An 18,699-nucleotide genomic window follows, 5' to 3' on the forward strand; every position below is an offset into this window, starting at 1 on the left:
ATAGCCATATAGGGTGCACCAGCCCCTTGTGGGCTGTTGTGTTCCTTCACAATGCCCATATGGCCCATAGGATTGTCGGGGGTACCCGAAACACCTTCCGGTGACCCGATAAGTACCTGGTACCCTCCGGAACACTTCCTCTGTCTGAATACTATCGTCCTATAAATCAATCTTTACCATTTCGAGACTCCTCATCATCTCTATGATCTAATCCGGGACTCCAACAACATTCGCTCACCAAATCACATAACTCATATAATACAAAATAGTCATCGAACGTTAAGCATGCGAACCCTACGGGTTCGAGAACTATGTAGACATGACCGAGACACCTCTTCGGTCAATAACCAATAGCGAAACCTGGATGCTCACATTGTCTCCCACATATTCTACGAAGATCTTTATGGGTCAAACCGTTATGACAACATACATTATTCCCTTTGTCATCGGTATGTTACTTGCCCGAGATTCGATCGTCGGTATCTTCATACCTAGTTCAATCTCGTTACTGGCAAGTCTCTTTACTCCTTCTATAATGCATCATCTTGCAACTAACTCATTATTCACTTTTCTTTCAAGGCTTCTTATGATGTGCATTACCGAGAGGGCCCAGTGATACCTCTTCCGATACTCGGAGTGACAAATCCTAATCTTGATCTATGCCAACCCAACAAACACCTTCAGAGATACCTCTAGAGCATCTTTATAATCGCCTAGTTACATCGCGATGTTTGATTGCACACAAGGCATTCCTGGTATCCAGGAGTTGCATAATCTCGTAGTCGAAGGAATATGTATTTGACATGAAGAAAGCAATAGCAATAAAACTGAAAGATCGTAATCCTAAGCTAACGAATAGGTTTTGTCCATCACATCATTCTCCTAATGATGTGATCCCATTTATCATATGAAAACACATGTCTATGGTTAGGAAACTTAACCATCTTTGCTCAACGAGCTAGTCTAGTAGAGGCTTACTAGGGACACAATATTTTGTCCATGTATCCACACATGTATCAAGTTTCTGGTTAATACAATTCTAGCGTGAATAGTAAACATTTAGCATGATATAAGGAAATATAAAATAAAAACTTTATTATTGCCTCTAGGGCATATTTCCTTCATCTAGAAATTTGATCTGAAGAAAAAGTTGTGCTGCCCAGAATTGTGCCTGACATTTGAACACTAGTTCCTGCCTCGCTGTGGTTCTGTTGCTGTTATGGATCAGGTGTTAGCACTTCCGTTTTCTGAGAGTTGATATTCATGTTCTGCAAAATTAATTGCAGAGTTTGTGGGATCCCACCATTCATCCCTGACAATTTTGCTTCCACTCTAGTGTTGGAAATATGCCCTATAGGCAATAATGAAATGGTTATTATTACATTGCTTTGTTCATGATAATTGTCTATTGTTCATGCTATAATTGTATTAACCGGAAACCGTAATACATGTGTGAATACATAGACCACAACATCTCCCTAGTGAGCCTCTAGTTGACTAGCTCGTTGATCAATAGATGGTTATTGTTTCCTGACCATGGACATTGGATGTCATTGATAACGAGATCACATCATTAGGAGAATGATGTGATGGACAAGACCAATCCTAAGAATAACACAAGATTGTGTAGTTCGTTTGATAAAGCTTTTCTAATGTCAAGTATCTTTCCTTAGACCATGAGATTGTGCAACTCCCGGATACTGTAGGAATGTTTTGGGTGTATCAAACGTCACAACGTAACTGGATGACTATAAAGGTGCACTACAAATATCTCTGAAAGTATCTATTGGGTTGGCACGAATCGAAACTATGATTTGTCACTCCGTATGACGGAGATGTATCTCTGGGCCCACTCGGTAATGCATCATCATAATGAGATCAATGTGACTAAGGAGTTAGCCGCAGGATCATGCGTTACGGAACGAGTAAACAAACTTGCCGGTAATTAGATTGAACAAGGTACGGGGATACCCACGAACAACTCTCGGGCAAGTAACATACTGATGGACAAAGGGACTTGCATATGGGATTGATTGAGTCCCCGACATCGTGGTTCATCCGATGAGATAATCGTGGAAAATGTCGGAGCCAATATGGGTATCCAAATACCTCTATTGGTTATTGGCCGGAGAGTTGTTTCGGTCATGTCTGCATGGTTCCCGAACCCATAGGGTCTACACACTTAAGGTTCGGTGACGCTAGAGTTGTAATGGGAAATTGTATGTGGTTATTAAAAGTTGATTGAAGTCCCGGATGAGATCCCGGACATCACGAGGAGATCTGGAATGGTCCAGAGGAGAAGATTTATATATGGGAACTCCAGTTTCAGTCGGCGGAATAGTTTCGTGGCTTATCGGTATTATACCGGGAGCACCGAAAGGTGTCCGGGTGTCCACCGGTTGGGGCCACCTACCTCGGGGGACCAAGTGGGCTGAATATGGGTGGGAACAAGCCCCCTAGTGGGCTGGTGTGCCCCCCAAGGTCCCAAGGCGCCTTGGGTTTAAAACCCTAGGGGTGGGGGTGCCTCCCACCAACTTGGGGGGCAAGCTCCCCCCCCCCCTTGGCCGCCGCCTCCTAATACGTCTCCAACGTATCTATAATTTATGAAGTATTCATGCTATTATATTATCATTCTTGGATGTTTTACAATCATTTTGTAGCAACTTTATATCATTTTTTGGGACTAACCTATTGACCCAGTGCCTAGTGCCAGTTGTTGTTTTTTGCTTGTTTTTTACATCGCAGTAAATAAATATCAAATGGAATCCAAACGCAACAAAACTCCTGGAGGATTTTTTTTGGGGCCCGAAGAAAGCCAATGGGCCAAGGAAGCACCTGGGGGCTGATCAAGGGGAGCAGCACCCACTAGGGCGTGCCAGGAGGCCCAGGCGCGCCCTAGTGGGTGTTGCCCACCTCGAGTGTCCTGTGGACCGCCTCTTCGCCCTATAAATTCTCAAATATTCCAAAACCCTTCGGGGTATCCCTAGATCAGAAGTTTCGTCGCCGCAAGGCCTATGTATCCACGAGATCCAATCTAGACCTCGTTCTGGCACCCTACCGGAGAGGGCAATCATCACCGGTGGCCATCTTCATAATCCCGACGGCCACCATGATGAGGAGGGAGTAGTCCACCCTCGGGGTTTAGGGTTTGTACCAGTAGCTATGTGTTTAATCTCTCTCTCTCTCTCGTGTTCTTGAGACGTCACAATCTTGATGTATCGCAGGCTTTGTTAATATAGTCGGATCATATGGTGTTTTCCCCTCTCTATCTTGTTGTGATGAATTGCATTTTTCCCTTTGAGATTTCGTTGTTTTCGGATTGAATACTTTTATGGATTTGAGAACACTTGATATATGTCTTGCAATTGAATGCTCATGGTGACAATGGGGTATCATATTGATTCACTTGATATATGTTTTGGCACTCAATTCGCGGATTCCCGCGATGACATTGGGGTAATCTATCCATAGGGGTTGATGCACGTTCTCGTCTTTTGTTTCTCCGGTAGAAATTTTGGGGCACTCTTTGAAGTTCTTTGTGTTGGATTGAACATTATAAATCTGAATTTGCTTTGGTGTTATTTTAGTACGAACTCTAGGATAGATCGAACAGAAAGAATAGCTTTGTGTTATTTTAGTACAAACTCTTGAATAGATCAAACGGAAAGAATAGCTTCGAGGTGGTTTCGTACCCTACAAACACTTCTGTCTTATGTTCTCCGCTAGATAGGAACTTTGGAGTGATTCTTCATCGCACTTTGAGGGATGGTTATATGATCCAACTATGTTAGCATTATTGAGAGATTGCACTAGTGAAAGTATGCACCCTAGGCCTCATTTACAAGCATTGCAATACTGTTTTTGTGCCTGTTTACTATTTGCTACCTTGCTGTTTTTATTTATTCATATTATAAAAATATATTACTACCATCCACCGAACTAGTGTACCTATACAATTTGCCATTGTATTGGGTGTGTTGGGGACCAAGCTTCTAAACCAAGGCCGATGTGACCGATATAAAGGCCGATATATCACTTTTGGGGCTCTACCGATATAGACATAACATATCATTTTGTAAATATCATTTTCAAACATATCACCCGATATGGACCGAAATATCAACCGATATGGCCGATATCTAGCCTGATATGTCTACTGATATAGCACGATGCGTATATAACAATAGTTCATTATTAAATAATAGTGAAATAAGATTACGCACTTACAACTTCAGCATATATTATGAAAGTCGTGCACAATGTTTCATACAAATCCATACATATCATATTGTTTTTAATCATAGAGTAAGAATTTTGTGAATCTTTCCTTAATAGTTTCTTAATCAACAAGTTAATAAACTAGGAATCTAATAGTGTTATATTGAAGCATTGTCATCACACATTTTGTTTTACTAAAAATACATGTTTTGAACCAGAATAATGAAAAAAACACTAGACATGTTTTCTTCGATATATCTACATATCATCCGATATATCACCCGATATCCGACATCCGATATGTCGAAGCCAAACCGATATGAACCTGATATCCGATATTTTGAAGCTTGTTGGGGACACAAGAGATTTCTTGTATTTGGCTGCAGGGTCGTTTGAGATAGACCATCTTTATCCTACACCTCTGACGGATTGATAAACCTTAGGTCATCCACTTGAGGGAAAATTGCTACTGTCCTACAAAACTCTGCGCTTGGAGGCCCAACACGTGTCTACAAGAATAAATTTGCGTAGTAGACATCAAGATCTTTTCTGGCGCCGTTGCCGGGGAGGTGAGTGCATGCAGGTATATCTTTAGATCTTGCAATCGAATCTTTTAGTTTCTTGTTTTATCACTAGCTTGGTTTATAAAAAGAAAACTACAGAAAAATGGAATTGAGGTTGCATCATATTGTTCATCTTTATAATGTCTTTCGTGAAAAAGATGGAAAGGAAAATTGTGCTCAATTGATAGAAGAAGAATTCAATAGAATGTTTGGTATAAATGATGAGAATGATTGCAATGTTGTTAGTATGAATTCTTTGAATATACATGATGCTAACGATATGCAAAGCCATAAGCTTGGGGATGCTATGTTTGATGAAGATGATATTTTTAGTCCCCCGAGATTTGATGTGCAAATTTATTATAATGATTGCATGCCTCCTATTTATGATGATTATAATGATGAAAATGGATTTGGAGAGGTCATGAGTTTATTTAGTGATGAATCCACCATTTTGTATGAGGCTTGAATTTACTATGATAACAAAATTGCTATCTATGATAATTATGGTGATGACATGTATGCTATAAAAATAATGATAACCATGAAACTTGTCATCATGATTTTAATTTTCACTCTCATGATAGTTATTTTGTTGAGTTTGCTCCCACTACTATTGATGAGAAGAAATTTGCTTATGTGGAGAGTAATAAGTTTCCTATGCTTTTGTGTCATGAAAAGAATGCTTTATGTTATGGTTATATTGTTGAATTCGTTCATGGTGCTACTGAAAATTATTGTGAGGGAGGAACTTATGCTTGTGGGAATTGCAATAATATCAAGTTTCCTCTCTATGTGTTGAAAGTTTTGAAGTTGTGCTTGTTTTGCCTTCCTATGCTAGTTAATTCTTGTTCCCATAAGTTGTTTGCTCACAAAATCCCTATGCATAGGAAGTGGGTTAGACTTAAATGTGCTAGTCATATGCTCCATTATGCTCTTGTTATGTTTCAATCTTTATCTTTTATGCGAGCATCATTGAAATCATCATGCCTAGCTAAAAGGCATTAAAGAAAAGCGCTTGTTGGGAGGTAATCCAACACTTTTACCTGATATTTTTGTGTGTTCACATGATTATGCTACTGTAGTAATCATGTTTTATTGTTTTGTTTCAATAAAGTGCCATGTAAAGCCTTTGGGAACAAGTTGGGTGATAGTTGATTTGATCTTGCTGAAAAACAGAAACTTTTGCACTCACGAAAATAACTCTCATTTTTAACATAAGAGTGATTTTGAGTTTATTCTTTTTGCAGAAGATTAATATACAAATTTATCACGTGGTTATATTGTTTCATAATTTTTTGAGTAGCAGAAGTATGGTTTGAGCACAGATTACTACAGACTATTCTGTTTTTCATAGATTCTGTTTTCAATACATAGTTTGCTTGTTTCGTAGTTTCTATGGCTTATATTGCTCAATATAAATTGTGGAAATGATATGCTACAGTAGTAATTGTGTGGAAACAATTATGAGTCTTGACTTTTACAGTACCAAAGTGAAATGGTTTGCTCTTTATCATACTAACATATCTCATGAAGTTCCGTTAAGTTTTGTGTGATTGAAGTTTTCATGTTTTGGGTGAGATGTTGATATGAGGAGAATAAGGAGTGACAAGACCCTAAGATTGGCGATGCCCAAGGCACCCCCAAGGTAATATTAAAGGAATATCCAAGCAACTAAGCTTGGGGATGCCACGGAAGGCATCACCTCTTTTGTCTCCAACATTTTCGGTAACCTCACTTGGAGCTGTGTTTTCATTCATCACATGATATGTGTTTTGCTTGGAGCGTCAATTTATTTTGTTAGTATTTGCTTGCTGTTATTTAACATAATGTTTTGCATCATTTATTTCAATAAAAGTGGCAATGATAGCCTTTGTTATGCTTATTTTGCAAGTCTACATGTTGCTGTTTCAAAACAGAAAGTTTATCGATGTTGCAAAAATTCCCTAGAAAAGTAAGAATATGATAAATTGTTGAAACTTTTTGAAAATAAGGTCTAATAAATTTTCTACAGTGTGCAGTTTGTTTCATAATTTTTAGAGTTAGGGAAATATGATGAATCTTGCATTATTTACAGACTATACTGTTTTGGCAGATTGCTGTTATGTTTGCATTGTTTGCATATGTTTGCTTGTTTAATGATTCTATTTGAGGATAGGAGTATGAAATATGCAGAGTCATTTAGTATGCAATGTTGAATAATAATTTTAGTGATTTTCCATAGTAGAGAATGATAAGGGTTTTGCATTGGTTTATACTAACTTATCTCACGAGTCCTTGTTGAGTTTTGTGTGGATGAAGCTTTTGAGATTTAGAAAAAACGTGATATGAGAGAAATTAAGGAGATGCAAAAAATCTAGCTTTGGGATGCCCAAGGCATCCCAAGTTAATATTCCAAGAAGTCTCAAGTATCTAAGCTTGGGGATTCCCCGGTAGGCATCCTACCTTTCTTCATCAATAATTATCGGTTAGTATCGGTTGAGTCTAAGTTTTTGCTTCTTCACATGAGTTGTGATATTCTTAGAATGTCATTTTATTTTAATTTTTCTTGATGTTTTAATAAAATACTTAGACCTGAAAGTTTTTAAATAAAATAGAGTCCTCAAATAGGAGGCTAGGTAAGCGGCATTCACATCCCGTCAAAGAAGCTATTTTCTATGGAATTGTTGTAGTGCTTCACTTAAATCTTTTTGAGCATGGTGTGCCGTTGTATTTTTGAAGAAATTCTCTCTTGCTTCACTTAAATTAATTTGAGAGAAAGAAATATTATTCTCATGATCTTCACTTATATCTTTTTGGAGTAGCTCATCATTTACTCTTGTGCTTCACTTATATCCTATGAGTGAATTGGTGAATAAATTGAATGTCATGAAGTTGAAATCATTTCATGCCTAGTGGTAGCTTCACATTGGGTTTAGAAAGTGAAAGCTTTTGAAGCTTGACAATCACAATATTGCTCATACAAGCAATTCACGAATAATTAGTATAGGGAAGAGAACTTTCACATGCAAATACACTATCTTGGAAATATTTTGTGATTGTGAGCCCCCATCAAAATATTATATGCCAAAATTGTTGACATTGGACAAGGAAGACAACGTAATGATTTATGTTTGTTCATATTCACATAGAAGTTATATTGTCATAGATCCTTTAACATGTGGTGATTGCCCCCTATCCTTGCTAGCCAAAAATTCCGCACCAAGTAGAGATACTACTTATGCATCCAAAAACCCTTAAACCCAAATCTTGTTTTGAGAGTCCACCATACCTACCTGGGGATTGAGCAAGATCCTTCAAGTAAGTTGTCATCGGTGCAATAAGGCAATACAAATTGCTTCTAAAAGTGTTAGATCATTTAGTTTAAGAGAAAATTAAGCATTGTACGAACTTGTGATGGCAAAGAATAAAAGCGACAAACTGCATAATAAAGGTTGCTATCATAAGGGGCAATATAACGTGACATTCTTTTGCACTAAGGGGTTGAGCATACAAACAAATAAGTGCATGGCAACCTCTGCTTCCCTCTATGAAGGGCCTATATTTTACTTTATGTACTTACTGAAGGAAATATGCCCTAGAGGCAATAATAAAGTTATTATTTATTTCCTTAATTCATGATAAATGTTTATTATTCATGCTAGAATTGTATTAACTGGAAACTTAGTACATGTGTGAATACATAGACAAAACTTATAGTCCCTAGTATGCCTCTACTTGACTAGCTCGTTAATAAAAGATGGTTATGTTTCCTAACCATAGACATGTGTTGTCATTTTATGAACGGGATCACATCATTAGGACAATGATGTGATGGACATGACCCATCTGTTAGCTTAGCATTATGATCGTGCAAGTTTCATTGCTACTGCTTTCTTCATGACTTATACAAGTTCCTCATACTATGAGATTATGCAACTCCCGAATACCAGAGGAACACTTTGTGTGCTACCAAACGCCACAACGTAAAAGGGTTATAATAAAGGTGCTCTACAGGTGTCTACGAGGATGTTTGTTGGGTTGTCAAATATCGAGATTAGGATTTGTCACTCCGTGTTTTGGAGAGGTATCTCTGGGCCCTCTCGGTAATACTCATCACTATAAGCCTTGCAAGCATTGTAACTAATGAGTTAGTTGCCGGATGAAGTATTACGGAACGAGTAAAGAGACTTTCCAGTAACGAGATTGAACTAGGTATAATGATACCGACGATCGAATCTCGGGCAAGTAACATACCGATGACAAAGGGAACAACATATGTTGTTATGCGGTTTGACTGATAAAGATCTTCATAGAATATGTAGGAACCAATATGAGCATCCAGGTTCCACTATTGCTTATTGACCGGAGAAGTGTCTCAGTCATGTCTACATAGTCCTCGAACCCGTAGGGTCCGCACGCTTAACGTTCGATGATGATTGGTATTTTGAGTTTATGTGATATGATGTACTGAAGTTTGTACAGAGTCCTAGATGAGATCACGGACATGACGAGGAGTCTCGAAATGGTCGAGACATAAAGATTCATATATTGGAATGTGGCATTTGGACAACGGAATCATTCCGAGTGGTTCGGGCATTTTTCCGGAGTACCGGGAGGTTACCGGAACCCCCCGGGAGAAGTTATGGGCCTTATGGGCAATAAGAGGGAAGCACACCAGCCCACAAGGGGATGGTACACCCCCTTTGGGCAGGAGGTCGAATTGGACTTGGGAAGGGAGCACCACCTGCTACCTCTTGAGCATGTGTTGGTTTTCCCTTGAAGAGGAAAGGGTGATGCAGCAAAGTAGCGTAAGTATTTCCCTCAGTTTTTGAGAACCAAGGTATCAATCCAGTAGGAGGCTACACGCAAATCCCTCGTACCTACAGAAACAAATAAGAACCTTGCAACCAATGCGATAAAGGGGTTGTCAATCCCTTCATGGCCACTTGCAAAAGTGAGATCTGATAGAGATAATAAGATCAATATTTTTGGTATTTTTGCAATATAGATTGGAAAGTAAAGATTGCAAAATAAAGTAGATCAGAAACTTATATGATGGAAAATAGACCCGGGGGGCATAGGTTTCACTAGTAGCTTCTCTCAAGATAGCATAAGTATTATGGTGGGTGAACAAATTACTGTCGAGCAATTGATAGAAAAGTGCATAGTTATGAGAATATCTAGGCATGATCATGTATATAGGCATCACGTCCACGACAAGTAGATTGAAATGATTATGCATCTATTACTACTACTCCACACATCGACCGCTATCCAGCATGCATCTAGAGTATTAAGTTCATAAGAACAGAGTAACGCATTAGGCAAGATGACATGATGTAGAGGGATAAACTCAAGCAATATGATATAAAACCCCATATTTTTATCCTCGATGGCAACAATACAATACGTGCCTTGCTGCCCCTGCTGTCACTAGGAAAGGACACTGCAAGATTGAACCCAAAGATAAGCACTTCTCCCATTGCAAGAAAGATCAATTTAGTAGGCCAAACCAAACTGATAATTCGAAGAGACTTGCAAAGATAACAAATCATACATAAAAGAATTCAGAGGAGATTCAAATATTGTTCATAGATAGTCTTGATCATAAACCCACAATTCATAGGATCTCGACAAACACACCGCAAAAAGAATTACATCGAATAGATCTCCAAGAAGATCGAGGAGAACTTTGTATTGAGATCCAAAGAGAGAGAAGAAGCCATCTAGCTAATAACTATGGACCCGAAGGTCTGTGGTAAACTACTCACACTTTATCGGAGAGGCTATGGTGTTGATGTACAAGCCCTCCATGATCTATTCCCCCTCCGGCGGAGCGCCGGAAAAGGACCCAAGACAGGATCTGACGGGTACAGAAGGTTGTGGCGGTGGAAATAGGGTTTCGTGGTGCTCCCGGATGTTTTCAGGGTATATGAGTATATATAGGCGAAGGAAGTCGGTCAGGGGAGCTACGAGGGGCCCACGAGGGTGGGGGGCGCGCCTACCCCCCCTGGGCACGCCTCCCTGCCCCGTGGCCGCCTCATTTCTTTCTTGACGTCCACTCCAAGTCTCCTGGATTGCGTTTGTTCCAAAAATAACTCTCCCGAAGGTTTCATTCCGTTTGGACTCCGTTTGATATTCCTTTTCTGCGAAACACTGAAATAGGCAAAAAAACAGCGGTTTGGACTGGGCCTTCGGTTAATAGGTTAGTCCCAGAAATAATGTAAAAGTGTATAGTAAAGCACATTAAACATCCAAAACAGGTAATATAATAGCATGGAACAATCAAAATTTATATATATGTTGGAGACGTATCACCACCCCCATTTCCTTCTCCTACTCCCTCTCCTTCCCCTTTTCCCCCTTTGGTAGAAGGAAAAAAGGTGGGGCCGAATCCTACTAGGACTGGAGTCCTAGTAGGACTCCCCTCTCCCTGGCGCGCCCCTTGTTGGTCGGCATCCTCCTTCCCTCCTTTATATACGGGGGCAGGGGGGCACCCCAGAGGCACAACAGACAATCTCTTAGCCATGTGCGGTGCCCCTCCACAGTTTTACACCTCGGTCATATCATCATAGTGCTTAGGTGAAGCCATGCGCCGGTAACTTCATCATCATCGTCACCGCGCCGTCGTGCTGACGGAACTCTCCCTCGGATCTAGAGTTTGAGGGACATCGCTGAGCTGAACGTGTGCAGATCACGGAGGTGCCGTGCGTTCGGTGCTTGATCAGTCGGATCGTGAAGACATACGACTACATCAACCGCGTTGTCATAACACTTCCGCTTTCGGTCTACGAGGGTACGTGGACACACTCTCCCCTCTCGTTGCTATGCATCACCTAGATAGATCTTGCGTGATTGTAGGAATTTTTTTGAAATTACTGCGTTCCCCAATAGTGGTATCCAAGACAGGTCTATGCATAGATTTTATATGCACGAGTAGAACACAAAGAGTTGTGGGCTATAATATTCATACTGCTTACCAGCATGTCATACTTTGATTCGGCGGTATTGTTGGATGAAGCAGCTCAGACCGGCATTATGCGTACTCTTACGCGAGACTGGTTCTATCGACGTGCTTTACACATAGGTGGCTGGTGAGTGTCTGTTTCTCCAACTTTAGTTGAATCGAGTGTGGCTACGTCCGGTCCTTGTTGAAGGTTAAAACAACACACTTGATGAAAAAATAGATGTGGTTTTGATGCGTAGGTAAGAACGGTTCTTACTATAAGCGTGTAGCAGCCACGTAAAACTTGCAACAACAAAGTAGAGGACGTCTAACTTGTTTTTGCAGGGCTTGCTGTGATGTGATATGGTTAAGGCATGATGTGATATAAACTGTTGTATGAGATGCTCATGTTTTGTAACAAAGTTAGCGGCAACTGGCAGGAGCCATATGGTTTTTGCTTTATTGTATGCAATGCAATCGCCATGTAATTTTTTTACTTTATCACTAAGCGGTAGCAATAGTCATAGTAACAATAGTTAGTGAGACGACAACGATGCTACGATGGAGATCAAGGTGTCGCGCCGGTGACGATGGAGATCATGATGATGCTTCGGTGATGGAGATCATGAGCACAAGATGATGATGGCCATATCATGTCACATATTTGATTGCGTGTGATGTTTATCCTTTATGCATTTTATTTTGCTTAGAATGTCGGTAGCATTATAAGATGATCCCTTACTAAATTTCAAGGTACAAGTGTTCTCCCTGAGTATGCACCATTGCAACAGTTCGTCGTGCCAAGACACCACGTGATGATCGGGTGTGATAAGCTCTACGTTCACATACAACGGGTGCAAGCCAGTTTTGCACACACAGAATACTCAGGTTAAAATTGACGAGCCTCGAATATGCAGATATGGCCTCAGAACACTGAGACCGAAAGGTCGAGCATGAATCATATAGTAGATATGATCAACATAGTGATGTTCACCATTGAAAACTACTCCATCTCACGTGATGATCGGACATGGTTTAGTTGATATGGATCACGTGATCATTTAGATGACTATAGGGATGTCTATCTAAGTGGGAGTTCTTAAGTAATATGATTAATTGAACTTTAATTTATCATGAACTTAGTCCCGATAGTATTTTGCAAATTATGTTGTAGATCAATAGCTCGCGTTATAGCTTCCCTATGTTTTTTATATGTTCCTAGAGAAAAGTAAGTTGAAAGATGATAGTAGCAATGATGCGAACTGGGTCCGTGATCTGAGGTTTATCCTCATTGCTGCACAGAAGCATTATGTCCTTGATGCACCGCTAGGTGACAGACCTATTGCAAGAGCAGATGCAGACGTTATGAACGTTCGGCTAGCTCAATATGATGACTACTTGATAGTTTAGTGCACCATGCTTTACGACTTAGAATCAAGACTTCAAAGACATTTTGAACGTCATGGACCATATGAGATGTTCCGGGAGTTGAAGTTAATATTTCAAGCAAATACCCGAGTTGAGAGAGATGAAGTCTCCAACAAGTTCTATAGCTAAAAGATGGAGGAGAATAGCTCACGCAGTGAGCATATGCTCAGATTGTATGGGTACTACAATCGCTTGAATCAAGTGGGAGTTAATCTTCCAGATAAGATAGTGATTGACCAAGTTCTCTAGTCACCATCACCAAGTTACTGGAACTTCGTGATGAACTATAGTATGCAAGGGATGACGAAAACAATTCCCGAACTCTTCATGATGCTGAAATCGACGAAGGTAGAAATCAAGAAGGATCATCAAGTGTTGATGATTGACAAGACCACTAGTTTCAAGAAAATGGCAAAGGGAAAGAAAGAGAACTTCAAGTAGAATGGCAAGCAAGTTGTATCTCTCGTGAAGAAGCCCAAAGCTGGACCAAATCCTGAAACTGAGTGCTTCTACTTCAAAGGAACTGGTCCCTGGAAATGGAAACGCCCTGAATATTTGGTGGATAAGAAGGATGGCAAAGTGAAAAAGGGTATATTTGATATACAGGTTATTGATATGTACCTTACTAGTGTTTATAGTAGCCCCTGGGTATTTGATACTTGTCTGCTTGCTAAGATTAGTAACTCGAAACATGAGTTACAGAATAAACAGAGACTAGTTGAGGGTGAAGTGACAATGTGTGTTCGAAGTGGTTCCAAGATTGATATGATCATCATCGCACACTCCCCATACTTTCGAGATTAGTGTTAAAGCTAAATAAATGTTATTTGGCGTTTGCGTTGAGCATAAATATGATTACATCATGTTTATTGCGATATGATTATTCATCTAAGACAGAGAATAAATTGTTATTCTGTTTACATGTATAAAACCTTCTATGGTCATACACCCAATGTTGATGGTTTATTGAATATTGATTGTAGTGATACACATGTTCATAATATTGATGCCAAAAGATGCAAAGTTGATAATGATAATGCAACATATTTGTGGCACTGCCGTTTGGGTCATATCGGTGTAAAGCGCATGAAGAAACTCCATAAAGATGGACTTTTGGAATCACTTGATTATGAATCATTTGATGCTTGCGAACCGTGCCTTATGGGAAGGATGACTAAAACTCCATTCTCCAGAACAATGGAACGAGCTAGTGACTTATTGGAAATAATACATATCGATGTATGCGGTCCAATGAGTGTCGATGCTCGTGGCGGGTATCGTTATTTCCTGACCTTCACAGATGATTTGAGCAGATATGGTTATATCTACTTAATGAAACACAAGTCTGAAACATTTGAAAAGTTCGAAGAATTTCAGAGTGAAGTGGAGAATCATTGTAACAAGAAAATAAAGTTTCTACGATCTGATCATGGAGGAGAATATTTGAGTTACGAGTTTGGCCTTCATTTATAACAATGTGGAATGGTTTCGCAGCTCACGCTACCTGGAACACCACAACATAATGGTGTGTCCGAACATTGTAGCCGCACTTTATTGGATATGGTGCAATCTATGATGTCTCTTACCGATTTACCACTGTCGTTTTGGGGTTATGAATTAGAGACAGCTACATTCACGTTAAACAGGGCACCATCAAAATCCGTTGAGACAACGCCTTATGAACTGTGGTTTTGCAAGAAACCAAAGTTGTCGTTTCTTAAAGTTTGGGGCTGTTATGCTTATGTGAAAAAGCTTCAACCTGATAAGCTCGAACCCAAATTGGATAAGTGCGTCTTCATAGGATACCATAAGGAAATTGTTGGGTACACCTTCTATCACAGATCCGAAGGCAATCTTTGTTGCTAAGAATGGATCCTTTCTAGAGAAGGAGTTTCTCTCGAAAGAAGTAAGTGGGAGGAAAGTAGAAATTGATGAGGTAACTGTACCTTCTCCCTTATGGGAAAGTAGTTCATCACAGAAATCAGTTCTAGTGATTACTACACCAATTAGTGAGGAAGCTAATGATGATGAAGCTTCGGATCAAGTTACTACCGAACCTCGTAGGTCTTCCCGAGTAAGATTTGCACCAGAGTGGTACGGTAATCCTATTCTGGAAGTCATGTTACTAGACCATGATGGACCTATGAACTATGAGGAAGCGATGATGAGCCCAGATTCTGCGAAATGGCTTGAGGCCATGAAATCTGAGATGGGATCCATGTATGAGAACAAAGTATGGACTTTGGTGGACTTGCCTGATGATAGACAAGCCATAGAAAATAAATAGATCTTTAAGAAGAAGACCGTCGCAGACGGTAATCTTACCGTTTACAACGCTCGAATTGTTGCGAAAGGTTTTCGACAAGTTCAGGGAGTTGACTATGATGAGACATTCTCACTCGTAGCAATGCTTAAGTCTGTCCGAATCATGTTAGCAATTGCTGCATTTTATGATTATGAAATTTGGCAAATGGATGTCAAAACTGCATTCCTGAATGGATTTCTGGAAGAAGAGTTATATATGATGCAACCGGAAGGTTTTGTCAATCCAAAGGGTGCTAACAAAGTGTGCAAGCTCCAGTGATCCATTTATTGACTGGTGTAAGCCTCTCGGAGTTGGAATAAACGCTTTGATAGTGTGATCAAAGCATATGGTTTTATACAGACTTTTGGAGAAGCATGTATTTACAAGAAAGTGAGTGGGAGCTCCGTAGCATTTCTAATATTATATGTGGATGACATATTGTTGTTGATTGGAAATGATACAGGAATTCTGGACAGCATAAAGGGATACTTGAATAAGACTTTTTCAATGAAAGACCTTGGTGAAGCTACTTACATATTGGGCATCAAGATCTATAGATAGATCAAGACACTTGATAAAAAACTCAATGAGTAAATACCTTGACAAGTTTTCGAAAGAGTTCAAAATAGATCAGTCAAAGAAGAAGTTCTTGTCTGTATTACAAGGTGTAAAGTTGAGTAAGACTCAAAGCCCGACCACGGCAGAAGATAGAAAGAGAATGAAAGTCATTCCCTATGCCACAGTCATAGGTTCTATAAAGTATGCTATGTTGTGTACCAGACCTATTGTGTCCCTTGTCATGAGTTTTGCAAGGGGGTACAATAGTAATCTATAAGTAGATCACTGGATAGCGGTCAAAATTATCCTTAGTGAGGACTAAGGAAATGTTTCTCGGTGATGGGGGTGATAAAGAGTTTGTCATAAAGAGTTACGTCGATGCAATCTTTTACACCGATCCAGATGACTCTAAGTCTCAATCTGGATACATATTAAAAGTGGGAGCAATTAGCTAGAGTAGCTCCATGCAGAGCATTGTAGACATAGAATATTTGCAAACTACATATGGCTCTGATTGTGATAGACCTGTTGACTAAACTTCTCTCGCGAGAAAAACATGATCACACCTTTGGGTTCTAATCACATAGCGATGTGAACTAGATTATTGACTCTAGTAAACCCTTTGGGTGTTGGTCACATGACGATGTGAACTATGGGTGTTAATCACATACAGATGTGAATGTTGGTGTTAAATCACATGGTGATGTGAACTAGATTATTGACTCTACTGCAAGTGGGAGACTGAAGGAAATATGCCATAGAGGCGATAATAAAGTTATTGTTTATTTCCTTAATTCATGCTAGATGTTTATTATTCATGCTAGAATTGTATTAACCGGAAACTTAGTACATGTGTGAATACATAGACAAAACTTATTGTCCCTGGTATGCCTCTACTTGACTAGCTCGCTAATCAAAGATGGTTATGTTTCCTAACAATAGACATGTGTTGTCATTTGATGAATGGGATCACATCATTAGGAGAATGACGTGATGGACATGACCCATCCGTTAGCTTAGCGTTATGATCGTGCCAGTTTCATTGCTACTGCTTTCTTCATGACATATACAAGTTCCTCATACTATGAGATTATGCAACTCCCGAATAACGGAGGAACACTTTGTGTGCTACCAAACTTCACAACGTAAAAGGGTGATTATAAAGGTGCTCTACAGGTGTCTCCGAAGGTGTTTTTTGGGTTGGCATATATCGAGATTAGGATTTGTCACTCCGTGTTTTGGAGAGGTATCTCTGGGGTAAAACTCATCACTATAAGCCTTGCAAGCATTGTAGCTAATGAGTTAGTTGCAGGATGAAGTATTACGGAACGAGTAAAGAGACTTGCCGGTAACGAGATTGAACTAGATATAATGATACCGACGATCGAATCTCGGGCAAGTAACATACCGATGACAAAGGGAACAACGTATGTTGTTATGCAGTTTGACCGATAAAGATCTTTGTAGAATATCTAGGAACCAATATGAGCATCCAGGTTCCGCTATTGTTTATTGACCGGAGATGTGTCTCGGTCATGTCTACATAGTCCTCGAACCCGTAGGGTCCGCACGCTTAACGTTCAATGACGTTTGGTATTATGAGTTTATGTGATATGATGTACTGAAGTTTGTATGGAGTCCCGGATGAGATCACGGACGTGCCGAGGAGTCTCGAAATGGTCGAGACATAAAGATTCATATATTGGAAGGTTGCATTTGGACATCGGAATCGTTCCGGGTGGTTCGGGCATTTTTCCAGAGTACCGGGAGGTTACCGGAACCCCCGGGATAAGTTATGGACCTTATGGGCCATAAGAGGGAAGCACACAAGCCCACAAGGGGCTGGGGCACCCTCCTTTGGGCAGGAGGCCGAATTGGACTTGGGAAGGGGGCACCACCACCCTTTCCTTCTCCTACTCCCTCTCCTTCCCCTTTTCCCCCTCCGGTAGAAGGAAAAAAGGGTGGGGTCGAATCCTACTAGGACTGGAGTCCTAGTAGGACTCCCCTCTCCCTGGCACGCCCCTTGTTAGCCAGCCTCCTCCTGCCCTCCTTTATATACGGGGGTATGGGGCACCCCAATGGCACAACATACAATCTCTTAGCCGTGTGCGTTGCCCCCCTCCACAGTTTTACACCTCGATCATATCGTCGTAGTGCTTAGGCGAAGCCCTGCACCGGTAACTTCATAATCACCGTCACCATGCCGTCGTGCTAACGGAACTCTCCCTCGACCTCAGCTGGATCTAGAGTTAGAGGGATGTCACCGAGCTGAATGTGTGCAGATCACGGAGGTGTCGTGCGTTCGGTACTTGACCGCTTGGATCATGAAGACATACAACTACATCAACCGCGTTGTCATAACGCTTCCACTTTCGGTCTACAAGGGTACGTGGACACACTCTCCCCTCTCATTTCTATGCATCACCTAGATAGATCTTGCGTGATCGTAGGAAAAAATTTGAAATTACTGCATTCCCCAACATTTACTTTAATGCAAGAGTCAAACTTTTTTTCCTTTTTATTTTTCTCCTTTGGCAAGCATCATGTGGTGAGGAAAGATCTATGCACATATGTCTAGCTAAATATGGGTAGCATGAGTTATTATTGTTGACATCACCCAAAGGTGAATACGTTGGGAGGCGAAATTATAAGCCCCTATCTTTCTATGTGTCCGGTTGAAACATTTTGCTCATGAGTAT

This window comes from Triticum aestivum, chromosome 3B, assembly GCF_018294505.1.
Source record: "Triticum aestivum cultivar Chinese Spring chromosome 3B, IWGSC CS RefSeq v2.1, whole genome shotgun sequence".
NCBI classification, from domain to species: domain Eukaryota; kingdom Viridiplantae; phylum Streptophyta; class Magnoliopsida; order Poales; family Poaceae; genus Triticum; species Triticum aestivum.